Genomic DNA, 16,755 nt, shown 5'->3' on the forward strand with positions numbered 1-16,755 from the left:
GTTTAATACACACACATTTTACAAAGTTTTTGCAAACTGTGAACCACTGTGTTCTCTGATCATTTAAGAACTCTCAAACAAGGAGCCAGGAAATTAGGAAAAAGATGGAGAACTTCCCATCTCCCTGAGGATAAGGAAAAATACTGGGGTGCACTATCCTCTTACCACAAAGCAATACGTTGTGCACGGAAAGCACATATTGCTACCCAAATACAGGAGGCTGGGAACTCCCCTAGAGTTCTTTTCCAGATATTACAGACATTTGCTAAACCATCAGCATGTGAAGCCCCTGACATGTCATCTCAAAAGCTGTGTGACGAAATCTCCTGTTTCTTCACTAACAAAATTGATAAAATTTATGACAAAATACTATGTACAAATCAGGCCTCATCTACTAACATGACATCCTTCCCCAATCTTATAGATTCTATATTGGACTCACAACTCCTGGACAGCTTTCCCCTTATTTCACTTCAAGAAACCTCCACCCTCATAAAACGGATTAAAAGTGGAAGTCCAGAGGATGTCATCCCTGCTAGATTAATGCCCACTTTGGAGGAACACCTAAGCCCATTGATCACAGAATTAGTAAATCTGTCACTCACCTCAGGTACTGTCCCCAAGGAATGGAAGCGAGCACTCGTCAGACCCATAAGGAAAAACACCGCCCTACCTTGGTCTGACTTGACTAACTTAGTACCCATCTCTCTGCTTCCTTTCCTGGGGAAAGTTATAGAAAAACATGTCAATCGTCACCTGTCCATATACATTGAACAAGTACAAGCCCTAGATGAATCCCAATCAGGATTCCGCCCCAAATACAGTACAGAATCCACCTTGCTGTCTGTTACTGATGATCTTCACGCTTACCAGGACAAGGGCCTCTCAGTCATCTTGGTTCTACTAGATCTATCGGCAGCGTTCGACACCGTGTCTCATTCCATCTTGACTCAACGGTTGTCGAACGCTGGCCTTAAGAACAAAGCCCTTGAATGGCTAAAGAGTTTCTTAGCAGATCGCACCCAGAGAGTCACCATGGGTGCATATCGCTCGACGGAAATTGAGATCTCCAAGGGGGTGCCACAGGGCTCATGTCTGAGCCCCATGCTCTTTAATATCTATGTGGCACCCCTGGCAGGAGTGCTGCGTAGATACGGCTTTGTCCCGGTATCTTACGCAGATGATACACAGCTCCTGTTCCCCTTCAAAACTCTTTCCGCTGAGGTTAAGAACTCTTTCTCGTCTAGTATGAAAGAAGTGGCAAATTGGATGTCCAATGTAATGTCAGCAAAACGGAAATCATGTTATTTGGGGAAGCCAACATACTCTGGACTCCTGATTGGTGGCCATCTGAGCTAGGAGCAGTCCCTGAACCTAAACAGGTCGTGAAGAATCTGGGTATTCGACTTGATCACGACCTGTCACTAAAACAACATATCAGCTACATCTCAGGGATATGCTTCCACACCATTGGCTTGCTCCGCAAAATCTTTCCACTCCTACCTAACTCAATAAGAAAAACTCTCGTTCAAGCACTTATCCTGAGTCGGATCGATTATTGCAACGGTCTGCTACTCTCTGTCAACGAAGGAGTGCTAGATAAACTACAGGTTATTTAGACCACGACAAAACTATCCTGTTCAAAAATGAAATCTAAATCCCATCCCTCTGTATATCTGCTGTTTTACTGGTCAAAAAGCGCAGAGATACTCCTGGCGGAGTGATTCAAGCGCTATATAAACTCACAAATAATAATAATAATAATATCCTGTTTTGTTACAATAAAAAGAAATATTCTTTTACTAAAATACAGTGTGGAATTTAATAAATCTACTTGTCCTGTAACAAAATTCACTTGTCCATTTTTGTGCCATATAATGCGACAACAAATTATGGCAGCAATCTCATGGGCTCATACCATAGTAGGGTTAGAATACTAACAATTCTCTTATTTTATCGCATTTCTATGATCTACTTACTGGGCCTGTAGGTAGTGGTAAGCAATCTTTCCAGGGTTAGAATGCCCTTTTGAGTCTATGCAAACCTATTACCTTTTATATTTTAAGGGTTTCCCCAACTCTTCTCTAATCTTTTCCCATACTGAGAAAAACATTCAACAGATTTTTGCATGAGCAATTCTACACATGCAAATTTGCTCATGCTAAAATGCAGTTCCCAAATATTTTCTAGGAGTACTATTTCTTGGCCTACTTCTGTAAATTCTTGTAAATTCACGAAAAATGTACATCTGCACTTAATGCAAGGACATATACCATGGGTGCACTTTTGAGACGTTCACTAATAATGGGGCCCCCTATTGGGTCTGGCGTTAACCATGACCTTTTTTGTTTAGTAAAATTCTGTCTCTCTCTCTCTCTCTTTGTCTTTTGGCTGGCTGGCTGGCTTCACTGTGAGTGACAGTATTCTGCTCTTTCATAAGGAGCATATTGGCTCACAAAGTAGTTTTGTTCAGTGCTACTATAGTGGCAATGTGAGTTTTGCTTTTGCCAATGTTTGTTATAATGGTGAAGGCCTAGCAGCTCCCACACCAATAAGATTTTACAAAAATCATGCCTAAACAAGACACGCATTGACAAATTGAAAAGGCTGATCGCCGATTTAGAGAATCTGCCTCTCTTTGCCTTCCCCCGATCTGTAAGCTTATCAATCTGTCCCTGTCATCGGGTTCTGTTCCCTGTGCCTGGAAACAGGCTCAGGTAATCCCTATTTTAAAAAAACCTGCTCTAGACCCTAAAAAAGCTGAAAATGATCGTCCCATTTCTCTCCTCCCGTGGGCTGCTAAACTGACTGAGGCCCATGTCAATACCATCTTAGCTAACCATCTCCATTCTGCGAATATTTTACATCCCTCGCAGAATGGCTTTAGGCCCGGTCACAGCACCGAGACTGCGCTCCTGTACATGGCCGAACATCTTCGCATGTTATTGGATTCAGGTCACACGGCGGCACTAGTGCTCCTTGATCTAAGTGCCGCCTTCGACACTGTCTCCCACGACATTTTACTCCAACGTCTGGTTGAGGCCGGGGTGGACAATCTGGCTCTTGAATGGTTCAGATCTTTTTTATCTGATCGCTCCTTCAGGGTCACCACCCCCCTTTCGAATCTAAACCACATGCGATTGCCCAGGGAGTCCCACAGGGATCGGCCCTTAGCCCCACTTTATTCAACCTTTATGTTCAACCGCTAGCTGCTGTCGCCATGCGTGGGAACCTATCCATCGTGTCCTACGCAGACGACACGCAGCTGGTGGTTGCTATTAGTGGGGCTTCCGATCTTGAGGCAGCCAAGTTCCGTGAGGGACTCATATCCGTGGCCCACTGGATGAATGACAATTTCCTGCAATTCAACGCCAAGAAAACCGAGGTGCTCATTGTGGGGAAACAAACTCATCTATGGGGCGATAACTGGTGGCCGCATGAGCTCGGTCCGACTCCTACCCCCGTCACTGAAGTTAAAAACCTTGGGGTGTGGTTTGACTCCCAACTGAGCTTTTCCACCCATACTAAAAAGATTGCTGCATCATGTTTTGGGATTTTGCGTCAGCTTCGGTCCACCTTTAAATACTTCGACGCTCCCACCCGACAACTCATTGTGCAAGCCATGATCCTGTCTAAACTAGATTATGCTAGCTCTCTTTTTCTTGGAGTCAATCAGGCTGAACTATCCCGTCTCCAAAGCGTCCAGAACGCTGCCGCCAGGGCTCTGGTTGGCTTACCCAAATTTTGCTCAGCTAGGAAAACCATTTATAATCTCCACTGGCTTCCGGTGGCTCAGAGAATTATGTTTAAATCACTGACTCTGACTTTGAAAATCCTCAAACTTTCATCTCCTCAGATTCTGGGGCCTCTCATCCTTCCCTATGTTCCAGCACGCTCTCTGAGGTCCTCCGCCCTCCACCTAGCCATAGTGCCTCGCTTTAAGAGATCCAGGATTGGCGGACGCTCCTTCCGAGTTCTTGCCGCCAAACTGTGGAATTCCCTGCCTGCCCATATTCGTGCCATCAATGGGCTCCTTGCTTTCAGGAAGGCTGTCAAAACCTTTCTCTTCCCCTCAGCTCCTTAGTTCTGTTGTGTTGTGTTTTGTCTCTCACTCTTGTCCGGCTTTTCTGTTCTGTACCAGCGCCAGGACGCCCCTTTGCTGGGGCATCTGTGCGCTCAATAAATCCGGATAACATAACATAACATAACATTTCAGACTTACTGGCTTTGCCAGTGTTTGTTTATTTTTGATTCCCAGAATCTTATTGAAACGGGCTACACTGATTTTCCATTATGAATAAATGCCAGCATGCATCAACACTTTTAAATAAATGATAATGCAAAGTAATGGTACCTAACATTTTACAGTAGTTTAGCTAAATGTATTTTTCCTAATTCCATTTTTTGCGAACATTTTATTTTGAAAGCAAAGAATCATCAATCTTGCTTTCAAGCTTCTGCAAATATTTGCAACTAATCAGAAATCATTCTGGGTGCATTAAACATAGCCTCATATTGCTAAACTTTGAAAACGTGTGATTACATTTTAATACTAGAACCAGTGTCAGTAGTGCAGTCTGAGCTTACTACATTTATTTAGAGCGCTCACCCTAACAAAGTCTTTTCAATAATGAACCATAAATACAAGTTTGAACAGCATTAACACATGTATACAAATATTACCTAAACTGCAGACATTGTCCTTCCCTGATTCATAATGTGGTACTGTAAACTGGCAGCCAAAGGGTTTGTGCTGTAGAGGATTGGGTCTACTTGTCTCAAGGACAAAATGCACAAGCAAACTTGTTGCCCTTGACCCCAAACAATATGTCCTGGGTGTCGGGCTATAGGAATTCCACATCCCTGAAAATAATGTCTGAACACAACACATATTATACAACCATTCAAGAAACATACACTCAAAAACATAACAAACTTATTTAAAATATGTATATCTGTTTTCATTAGAAAATATAGAAATTCACTGAAAAAAACAAATGTTAAAGTAACGTTATAGTTAGGTGAGTTTCTCAGTGACAACATTAACGTTTTAAAATAAGAAAGCCACAGAAATTCAGAAGCTAAAGTTAGTAACAATAACTGTAATTCACGTCCCAGCCATGCACTCCTTATGACCTCACATATGATGTCACACATGACATGTTCTATGTTCATGGTGTACTGTAGAACTCTGTACTTACTGAGAGTTTCATTGTACAATAGACTTTTGAATTTACTATCTCTGAGTTGGTTTCCTTGGTTAAAAATTCTGTAGACAAGGATTTAAGAAAAGTCAAAAATGTAAGTTAGGCAGAAAAGTACAATATGATTACTCCACAGAAATGACTTACCATTGACAGCAGGTAAAATCAATAAATTAAGAAAAAACATTATGAAATTATTGTATCAAACGTACAATTAATGAGAGGATTAGCTGTAGGTCTCTTTGCAAAACTTACCTAGAGAAGAGAATAGTACAGCGTCTGACTTATCAACACATTAGATACAGGAACAAAATAGGAAACTGGTACATTCTCAATACCTGGAAAAGAGTGTATCATGTTCTTAACTTTGCTTTATGCGGTTAAGGATGTCCCAGTCAAATTCAAGGTACCAGATACATTTGATCATACCAAGTTTATATTAAACTGTTGTTTCTGAACTTCTAGCTTTGTACATAAAGACAGCACAATATTCTGGGGAAGCAGGTCTGGATGAGATTCAGGTTTCTATCTTGAAAATTAATTGTGCCCTATGATGGGATTCGTGCATCCTCTCTTTTCTAAAGTGACCAGATAAAAAAAAGTACCATTCCACAAACATGAAATTAGGACTACAAGGTTGCACTGCCCGACGGGCACTGAATGACTTAATTGACAGCATGAACCAACATAGAAAACTCTGACAATGAAGCTCTAGAGTGTAATGGAATGCAATATTTTCACACAGTATCATCTTTGTTAAAGTGCTTTCAGAAATGGTGAAAAACCAGAACAATCCCCACAATTCTAGGATGCTTGGTCACTATATTAAATCTTGGTGTGTAGTTGGTTTGGCTCCACGTTTGTGTTTGGGAAGGTAGTGTTATGGTCCTTTCTTTAAAAATAAATGATTCCAGACAATGAACTTAATGATATAATAATAGAAAGGCATATGTGTTTTTTAACAAATCACTTGTCATCCCAAAGTGGCACAAATATTCTGTGTGATTTTGATTTATTATTGAGATGGAGTTTGGCATTCTATTTGGATATATTCATGTTATTCTAATCATAAAGAAAATGTTATGGCCAAAAGGATACAAGGAAATAAATCTCAATAGACAAATTACTCAGCTGATTTCCTGATGATGCTTTCCTCTCTAAAAATAGCAAGAGGTCCTGGCCCAGCACCTTCTATTCAGCCCTGACCATCAACGTCTCACCTATGTATCTCTTAATCTTGCAAGGTTGCTCTTTGGGCAAGTAACATCAAGTTCATACTGATGTTCAATTTATTAAACATTATTCTACTGACTAATTAAATATTAAACAAAATGTATGTAAGCAAATACACAAATACATATTTTTCTGTCTACACAGAGAGATATGTGTTTGTGTCTTTTGGCTTCCAAAAATAATAAACACGTTTGCTACCATCCCAATGTGCTGTAACAAATGTATTTCACTTATGTACCCCCAAAAAAATTTGGTTTCTTAAAAGAACACTCACCCACCAACATAGTTGGTGGCATGCTTCATTATTGGGTTCCTACCCGAGATGCCAAAGCATCTCAGGTCTACTACGACGCTTGATTACAGTGAAGCTGTTTTTTTGTTTTGTGAAGTAGTACATTTGTGATTGACTACATCAAAGGAATCTGTCCCTTAGAAATTGTAATTGTGGATCCATTGGGTGGGGTTAAAAACAGTGAAGTTGGATGTGAGGTGAGAAAATAATGCTCTCTCACATCTTAGTGTTATGTCAACATGTTTCGGCCAATTATGCGTGCCGTATGAGTCACTGCGGCTTTCTTCAGGACCAAGTTGCTAGGCAAAACCTAGTCAGTAAACGCATGCAGACTAAGGCATGCGTAAATGGTGTGGAGTAATTCATAACTTACGATTTTACCAATCTTCTAGTTAATTCTAGAGTGGATATAATGAGAAAAAGATTAAGCATACAATCATGGTAGCGTTTGATGAAATCTGTGCAGAGCCAGCGTGTGCCATACAAGAATGCTTGTCGTGTGAACACTGTTTTTTTTTATCATTACAGCATGCGTGTGGTGAACAAGCAATCCTATCCTACCGCATGACGCATGCCATGCCAAGTGGTTATTCCTTTCATTCATTAGTGAAAAGAAGATATATTGCTAAAATCATACCAGTCTGCTCATCCTGCTTGAGCAAGGTTATTTGCCACATTTGTGGGTACATGTGGCAAACAAGCACATTTTTCCTTCCATATAAGGCAGACTATGTCTTTGCTATCTACAATTGGTGAAATTATTATGTGGTGCTAGCATTGTGGCAAAAGAAGTGCAATGCATACACTCATGAGTTGAGTACCGTGGCTTGTTATGAAAGAAATAAAGAGACACAAAAGTGTCTAAAACTGTGACACCTACTTTAATCGCACTGAATTAGGGCAACATGGATAATAAGAGGGGGCTTTGCCTTTAGTCACACACTGTGGGGTTAATAGTTTGTTGTCATACAATGCCTCCTGTAAAGTTTGCATTAACTGTTTGCCTGACTCCTGACAACTTTGTTAGTGGGAAAATCAGGCTAATCTTAAGAATGCGACCCCCTTCCCCCAAAACGTACTGTGTCAATGCAAGCCACCCGTCATAGTACCTTTTACCATCCTCATCCAGATCCAAATGTTACTGATCCCATGGCTGACATGGTCTGAATAGCCATGTTGGTTTCTTGGCGCTCTGCATTTTCGTGTGCGGATTAGTTAGTACGTCATGCGTTTGATGCAGGCTGAAGGGAGTCACGCAGCCCTCCCACACATAGTGCATGTCCCCTGTGGTGTTGTCACAAGGTTAACCTTAAAGTCACCAGACTACGCAAAGGAATAGCTGGGGAATTGAAAGATAAATTTTATTATGTGCATACTAGTCTGTTGTCTGTTAACAACTGCCTATTTTTTAACCAAATCAATTCCCCACCGAGTAATGAATAGATTGAAGACCAGTGATATTGACCATTCTTTTAAACTTACAAGAATATTCATACGTGGTAGACACATACTTATTCAGGCACAAAAAGTATAGTGTATAGTCATTCAACATGATGGGTGGTAAAAAAAAATATATACCACGTATAATGTGCTGGAATGACTCTCCGTCTCATGTTCATGAAGGGCTACTATGTTCTTCAAAATGTGCAGTCATAGAGGATTATTCTGTTCTACACAATGTACTTTCTAATGTCAGGTCTAATTATACATGAATGACATTCCATAGTATGTAGTCATTTAATGACTTTTTTTGAATGGCCAGGCGATAAATCCTCTGTTGTTCCTTTTGGAACAGGAGGTCTTGCAAGTTGTCCTGGCCTCCTTCCAGCTGTTCAATAACTACCCACCACATGCCGTTAGGCATGTGACCATCTTTAGGAAGTAATCTATCATCCTTGTTGTATTGCAGTTGCATCTGACCTTGCTCCAATGCTTGCAGATCCGGGTCTTGATTTTTCAGCTGGTCATTCCCACATAGCGTAGCTGACAGGGGCATATGATCATGTAAATCACATTGGTTCAGCGAAAGTTAGTGTGCTTTTTTTATTTTCAACACCTTTCCAGGGTACAGCTTGAGCTTTTTTATGGTAGTGGTTAGGTGGCATATGCTACAGGTACCACAAGCATAATGACCCACTACTTGTGGTAGGTCCCGATTATTCAGCACAATGTTTTTTGATTCGGATTGTTTCTTAGGGCATGTAGAAACCAGTCTATCCTTTAATCTTCTGGCTCCCTTGAGGGAGTAAATAGGCTTATCCCAGTTGAACTTCTGTGTTTGCAGAATCCACCAATACTTGTTAATTATTTTGTTGCATGGTTTGAAATTGTGTTGAAGGTGGTGATGCATTTCAAGGGGGTGGTGATGTTCATCTGAGCAAGGCTCTGCTGTTGTGATTTTGTGCCCGTTTTCGGTTTGTCCTTATGAACTTTTGTGGGTAGTCCCACTCATGCAATTTGTCGATAAAGGATTTTGCTTGTCTGTTGAAATTCAAGGTTTTGCTGCAGAAAATTGCCCATAGGGTGCGGGTGGAAACGGTCAAATTTTAGTAGTGTATTCTTAACCGTGGGTTTATTATAAGTCCTGGTCTGTAGTCCGCGATCTTCTGCAACTATTGTAATATCCAAGAAGGTAATGGATGTACAGTCCACTGTGTGCATGAATTTCAGATTTCTGTCACAGCCATTGATCCATCCCAGGAAGGGTGTAAACTAAGGTATGTTTCCATTCCAGATGATAAGAATGTCATTGTTATTCTACTTTCACAATTTTGTATGCCTTCTGTAAGGATGTTGTCATTGAGGATGTGCTTCCATTCAAAATAAAACAAATATAATTCTGCCACACTAGGGGCAAAGGTGCGTCACATTGAAGTCCCAACTGATTGGAGATGCAGGGTTCCTTCAAATTGGAAGAAATTCCTCATCAGGGCTAGGTGGGCACAATCTACTATGAATCTTTGAGAGGAGTTGTATTCCCATTTCTCCTGCTTGAGAGCGTCTCTGATGACTGTCATTGTTTCCTCCTAAGGTAGGCTTGTGTACAAGCTTACTATATCAAAGCTCCCCAGTAAATTGTTTGTGGGGTAATTTTCTATACCATAGAGCAAGTCCAGAAGGTCTTTTGTATCCTACAGGTATGTCGGGTACTCTGTACTATGGTTTTGAGATGAAGTCGCAGAAGCGTTAGTGGCTCCAGGAGAGAGCCTATACCTGGCACGATCGGGCCTCCAGGAGGTGGAGTTCTGTTTTTATGAATCTTTGGGAGTGTGTAGAAATAGTGTAATTTGGGGTTCTTCATGCAAAGGAAATCAGTTTCTTTTTTTTTTAAATAAGCCCCATTGAGTGGGCTTCTTGCACAATATTTTTGATTTTTGCTATCTGTTGCGATGAACCCAGGGGTAGGATCTTGTAGTTCTTCCTGTCCCCCAGGAGATGATTACACTTGGTCCTGTGATAGTTCTGTGATACAGCACCTTCCATTTTATTTACCTGTTTTATGATAATTGCTTGAACTGCTATTAATTTTTTCAGTGCTAAAGGGCCAGATATAGGTCGCCAATTACCGCGTTACCGACCGGTAATTGGTTTTTGAGATGTAGGGGACCCGAATTTTACCGAATCGTTAAATTTACAGATTCGGTAAAATACCGACTCAGTATATTTACCGAATTGGTAATTCCAGATGTAGGTGGAACTTTAAATAGTGCCACAGGCCCTTAAGAATTTGTTATTTACCATGAAATACTATCTCATGGTTGAATAACGAATTCCTGTGTACATGCACATCTGTGCATGTACACCTGTGCCATGTGGCACACATTCATGCCCTAAGGGCATGTATGTGTGTCACATTGCACACAAGCCAGAAACAGGGGTGCAACAGGCTGTCAAAGTGACACCCTGTCCCCCTTGTAAATTCGGTAATTATACCGAATCTGTATTTACAGATTCAGTAATTGACATGGATTCCTATGGGCCTCAAGGCCCATAGGAATCAATGGTAATTACCGAATCTTACTGATTCTGTAATTGATTCGGTAAATATACCTACATCCCGATTGCCAGTTCTTAAATACCGAATCGGTATGATTCGGTATTTAAGAATCGGTAATCGGGGATTACCTACATCTGGCCCCTAGTCTCTTCCTTGCTCAAGTTGTGGTAGGTATCCTTCTCTTGTATTTGTTCCACCTCGTTAAATACTACCTGCTCAAAGGTGAGTAACTCAATGGGGATAGTCGTTCTGTTTCTCCGAGCGGTTCTGATTTTTTGAAAAAGGCTCTCAATTTAAGTTTCCTTAAAAAATTAGCCAACTCACAACGGAGAAGAAGTTTGTTGAGGTGGGCTGTGGGCATATTACCCAAACCTTTATTCAAGACCCTCAATTGAGTATCTGTAAGTGTTAATGAAGAGAAGTTGGTCACAATGCCTATTGTGTGATAGTCCCCAGTAGTGTGTCCCTCAACTTGCTCCTAGTATTCGCTCCCATTGTATTCTCTTCCCAATGTACCCAGCTGTCTCTTCTTCTGCCTTGGCCTCTTTTTCACCGCTCTAAAAAAGGAAACCTCTGGTTGAGAGGGAAGTATGGGGGTGGGCCTTTGTGAAAAGGATTGCCTCAGCCAAAAACTAAGTGGCGCTGCGGTGGAGGGTAAAATTGTTGTGGGAACCCCATTGGATTTTGAAGGGTGGAATACTGCTGACAATGCTGTGCCCATTGTTTGGACCAATTCTTCCCTGGTTGTTTGCTCTTATAACGTCCCTCACTGGACCCACTCCCTGTGTCTGATGAGACCCCATCGGACGAGCTGTTATCTGATGAGTCATATTGTTTTTCAGAGTGGGTGTAATCAGGGTCAGAGTAAGGGTATGGTTTTACTTAAGAAAAATGTTTCAAATAGTTTTGGAAGATATCATGCAGGGGGTAGTGTTTGAATAGCTGGAAAGTGGCCAGGACAACTGGCAAGACCTCCTCTTCGATAAGGAACATCGGTGGATTTCTCACCTGGCTATGCAAAAAAATGAATTAAATGCCAACTTACCATGGAATGCCATTTACATATAATAAGACCCAACATTAGAAAGTACATTGTGTAGAACAGAATGGTTCTGTATGACTTCATACTTTGAAGAACATAATAGCCCTTCAAGAACATGAGACTGAGAGTCATCCCGGCACATTATTCATGGTATAGGGTTTTCTTTCCACCCATAAGTTAAATGACTATACACTACATAATAAAATATGGCTCTCATAGCCCTGGCTGCTTCTTTCTGTAGTCTGGTGACTATAATTTTAACCTTCTGTTAACACCACAGGGGGTGTGTACTATGTGTGGGAGGGCTGGGTGATTCCCTCAAGCCTGCATCAAACATACAATGTAGTAACTATGTCCACACATGGAATCGCATAGCACTGAGATGCCAACACAGCTATTTAGACCATGGCAGCCCTATGTCCTATGATCAGTAACATTCAGCCCTAGATGAGGATGTTAAAAGGTACTATGACCGGTGGCTTGCTTTGACGAAGTACGGTTTTGGGACAGAGAGGGCTGCATCCTTAAGATTTTCCTGCTAACAAGGATTTCAGGAGCCGGGAAAACAGTCAACACAAACTTTATTTATTATATGACAATGAATTATTACCTCCGAAGTGTGCAACTACAGGCACCGTCTCCTCTCAAGATCCATTTTGCAGTAATTCAGTACGATTAAAGTAGGTGATACAGTTTTAGGCTCTTTTTTGTCTCTTTATTTACCTTTATTTCTTTCACAAAAAGACTTGATATGCAATACACACGTGTTTGTATTTTTTTTGCCACAATGCTAGCACCACATAATCCTTTCACCAATTGTAGAAAGTAAAGGCATAGTCTACATTATGCGGCCAGAGAAATGTGTTTGTTTCCCACATGTACGCACACAAGTGACGAAGAAACTTGCTCAATCAGGATGAGCACACTGGTATGATTTCAATAATCTATATTCTTTTGCACTAATGAATGAAAGGAATAACCATTTGGCACGGTAGGCGTCATGTTGTAGGATAGGACTGCTTGTTCACCACACGCATGCTGTAATGATAACAAAAAAACAATGTTCACACATGATGGGCACTCTTGCATGGCACACGATGGCTCTGCACAGATTTCATTAAACGTTACGAGCTACCATGATTGTATGCATAATGATTTCTCATTATATTCACTCTAGAATTAACAAAAAGATGGGTGAAAATCCTTAATTACAAATTACTCCACACAATTTAAGCATGCATTTGTGTGCATGCATCTGCTGACTAGGGTCCTGAAGAAAGCCACTGTGACTCATACGGCAAGCATAATTTGCTGAAACATTTCGACCTACGACTAGGATTTGTAAGACCATTATTTTCTCACTTCACATCCACCTTTCATTGTTTTTAACCCTAGCCAAGGGATCCACGATTTACATTTCCTAAGGGACAGTTTCCTTTGAGGTAGTTTTAATTCACTCACAAATTCACTACTTCACCCAAAAAAAACAGCAGAGCTGTAATCAGGTGTTGTAGCACACCTGAGGTGCATTAGGCATCTTGAGTGGTAACCCACTGATGAAGCATGCAATCAACTAGGTTTGTAGGTGAGAATTATTTCAAGAAACCTAATGGTCTTTTAGATACATGAGTGAAGTACATTCATTACAGCACATTGGGATGACAGCAAGCTCATTTTCATATGTTTATTACATAGATAAGGGGAAAAGAAACAGGCTTATCTCATCTTCTCACTCTCCTAATTTGTTTGCCTTCCAAAAATAATAGCCCAATGTGTGGTTCAAAATATTATAGTGTGATTGAAATGCTTTCAGTAGTGCCTGTCTTGGTAGTTATAATAATGTCTTTTTTTTTCTTGGCAGGTGGAAACATTGTTATATTGGACGCCTGGGGCAAGAATTCTGGGCCCCATCTTCAGGCCCTTCACTTCAGTTTTGCTTTGGGTGCTGTTATCGCTCCATTGCTTTCCAAGATGGCTTTGAACCTGAGACCTTTGCAAGAGAGTGAAAGCAAGAATACAAGCGTACTCCTTCACAACAGAAACATGGAACTGTTCGGGCTCGAAGTATCAATTGACATGTTGCCCTATATTGTGATCAGCACTTACATTTTGTTGGTTTCCTTTGCTTTGTTTATTTTATTTTTGCAAAGCATCCAGAAACATGAGAAAATGGTTGAAACAGAGGATGAGCAGCAAACTGCAATGTACCATAACGCTCTTATGTTACTCATGTTCCTCTTTTTTTTCTTCAACGTCGGTGCAGAGGTTGCCTACGGTAGTTATGTGTTTACCTACGCAACTACCTTCGTCCACATGGATGAGACAAAAGCAGCGGGGCTAAATTCCGTCTTTTGGGGGGCCTTTGCTGTAATCCGAGCCCTTGCCATCTTTTTTGCAGTTTATATGTATCCCGGCACAATAATTCTACTCAGCGTGGTAGGCTGCACGGCATCCTCCCTTTTTATGGTGCTTTTCAATCAGAGCAGCTTGGTGCTTTGGGCAGGCACTGCTGTTTTTGGCGCTTCCTTGGCTGCCTCCCTCCCCAGTGGCATTTCCTGGGCCAGACAGTACACCGCAATCAGCGGTAAATCGGCCTCTCTGTTCGTCATCGGTTCAGCCTTAGGAGAAATGGGCATTCCTGTGATTGTGGGATTTCTGCAAGGCAGATTTGAGGAATTTCCAGTACTCATGTACACAATGTTGGGATGCTCTGGGATTTCCACTTTTTTATTCCCAGCCATGTACAAAATAGCAACTACCACACTTGAGAGGACTGCAAAGCACTTGGGAGACGGCGAGGATAGGAAAGCGCTGCTCTCGGGGCCAGGGCATTATGAAGATGATGAAGATGCGCAAGACTGGGATGAAGTAGACTTTGATGTGATGAAAATGAATGACACAAGAAGGAATTCAGTGATAGAGACTTCTCGGGTTATCCAAGTGGAGTGAGTCCCCGGTAAAAGGAGCAAGCCAGGCTTTGGTGAAGAACCTGACTGTCAAATTGTCTACCTTGACTTCTGGCAGTTCTGCCCTGAAACTCCTTGACAGAGACATAAATGACTAGATTTATGATGGATGCTTTTTTCTGTGGGTTTTTTTGTCACAGCAACTGATGAATCACTGTGGCAGAAGGTATGAAGGAAGCCCTGCAAAACCATCAGCTTCTATTTCCACGAGGCCTGTCCAGTTTTCTGAATCATGGAACAGTCATTCTGGAGCTGGATCTTCATCTCCACTTTACAGATGGTACTCAATGTTTATATTGCACTACCTCTGAACCTGTTTCGTTGACACAATTCCTTTGCCCTGCATATGACAAGGTGTAGTTTCAGCGACGGGAGCCAGCCGGTATTCAGAGTTGACTGTTATTGCACAGGCAATCCGAGGAGAGGACACTGGCTGATTGCCACAGAAATCTGCATTTCCTTTCAATGGATTGTATCCTTCCTCAACGGGAGAATACAGAGAGTCCGCCTGTCACCTTTCACCGTAGAGCCCAAGAACATAGGGCCTGGTTCACAAAAGTAATCTGAGACAAAATCCTAACTTTACGACTTTCGGTATTCACAAAAGGCATTTAGGAGTTGTAAAGTTCGGATTTTGTCTTAAGTTTTGGTCTTACGATCACCATCACGCCTGGAACTTCGGCGCCATCTTGGTCAGCAGACTTACCATGAAGAACCAGGTCAAATGCAGTCTTCTCCACCTGCTTCCTCACACTGCGCACGCGCCGAAAGATCTTCAAATGGCTATCAGTCTCCACCAGACACACTGTCACAGAAGCCCTTGTCACCAGTCGCTTCGACTACGGCAACGCTCTCTACTCATGAACCTCCACTCACCTCCTCGAGGACTACAGACCATTCAAAACGCAGAAGCCAGATTAATCCTCGGCATTCCCAGAAGGGCCCACATCGTCTCTTACCTGAAGAAACTCCACTTCCTCCTGATCCACATGAGATGCCGATTGAAGATTCTGACTCATGTCTACAAACCCCTGCACAACAAAGGACCAACCTACATCAACCACTGACTGGACTTCCACCAGCCCTCCAGACTCCTGTGATCAATCTCCCTCTTCCTAGCTCACACCCCTCGTATCCGCAAAGCAACAGTGAAGGACGCTCTTTCTCCCACCTTGCGGCAAAATCCTGGAACAGCCCCCCTCAATAACTGGATGTCACCCTCTCTTCAGGAGTTCAGAAGAGTACTCAAGACCTGGCTATTCAACTGATGCACTGAGCAGCTTGGAAATCTAGGCCTGGATACCCCTGCGGCAGGTGATAAGTCGCGCTTAATCTGTCTCGATTGATTTATTGAATCGCACTTTTGGAATACATTGCCATGGCATTGAGAGGAAGTTGCACTGCCGCCACACCAAGGGCCTTTCCGCTCCCCTCCTCAAAGTCAGGTGCTACAATCAGAGACAAAAGAGAAAATGTAGGACTTGATTTTGTACCTCAAGCTGCAACTTTACACTGAAATATATAAACATATACATATATTTAGATTTTTTCTTTTTACCATCATATGCTTACATCACAACTTTGGGGTAATCTGGATATAGCTTTTGTGTGATTTTTACATGGCTTTTATGTTGATTTTTAACTTTGGACAACATGTTTATTGCATTTGATATAGTCATTGTAAACTGTGGATTCAGCCTGAACACTTAAAGGGGAAGAACATAAATGCATAGCACAGCACCCCAGTGTTGGTTTGCTGCCCAGCATACCATGCTTTCAAAAAGTATTCCGGCTGTGTTTTTGTTCAGAATTGCGATTCTCCTATTACCATGACTAGAGAATCTGGATTTCATTAAAGACACCAGGCTAACTTTATGCATATTTCTTTTAATGCAGTCTCCAAGCAGTCGCATACATCACAAAGTAAAAGGTTCCAGAACAGAACATTAGAAACACATAATAGGCATGAGCCAACAACAATCTGCCTCTTTTAAATGTGGTGGAGAAGAGAATAAATCCAC

At 41.7% G+C, this 16,755-nt stretch overlaps 1 pseudogene across 1 annotated transcript in view; it reads left to right on the forward strand.

Moving 5' to 3' along the window:
• The window catches only part of LOC147708745 (solute carrier family 60 member 1-like), a 461,401-nt pseudogene extending 446,537 nt beyond the window's left edge, over nucleotides 1-14,864 (forward strand). Inside the window, exon 4 of the transcript XR_015296516.1 lies at nucleotides 13,630-14,864. The product of XR_015296516.1 is annotated as a solute carrier family 60 member 1-like (transcript). The remainder of the gene's footprint in view (nucleotides 1-13,629) is intronic.
• The last annotated feature ends 1,891 nt before the right edge of the window (nucleotides 14,865-16,755 follow it).

Source organism: Lissotriton vulgaris, chromosome 6 (genome assembly GCF_964263255.1).
Source record: "Lissotriton vulgaris chromosome 6, aLisVul1.2, whole genome shotgun sequence".
Lineage (NCBI taxonomy): Eukaryota > Metazoa > Chordata > Amphibia > Caudata > Salamandridae > Lissotriton > Lissotriton vulgaris.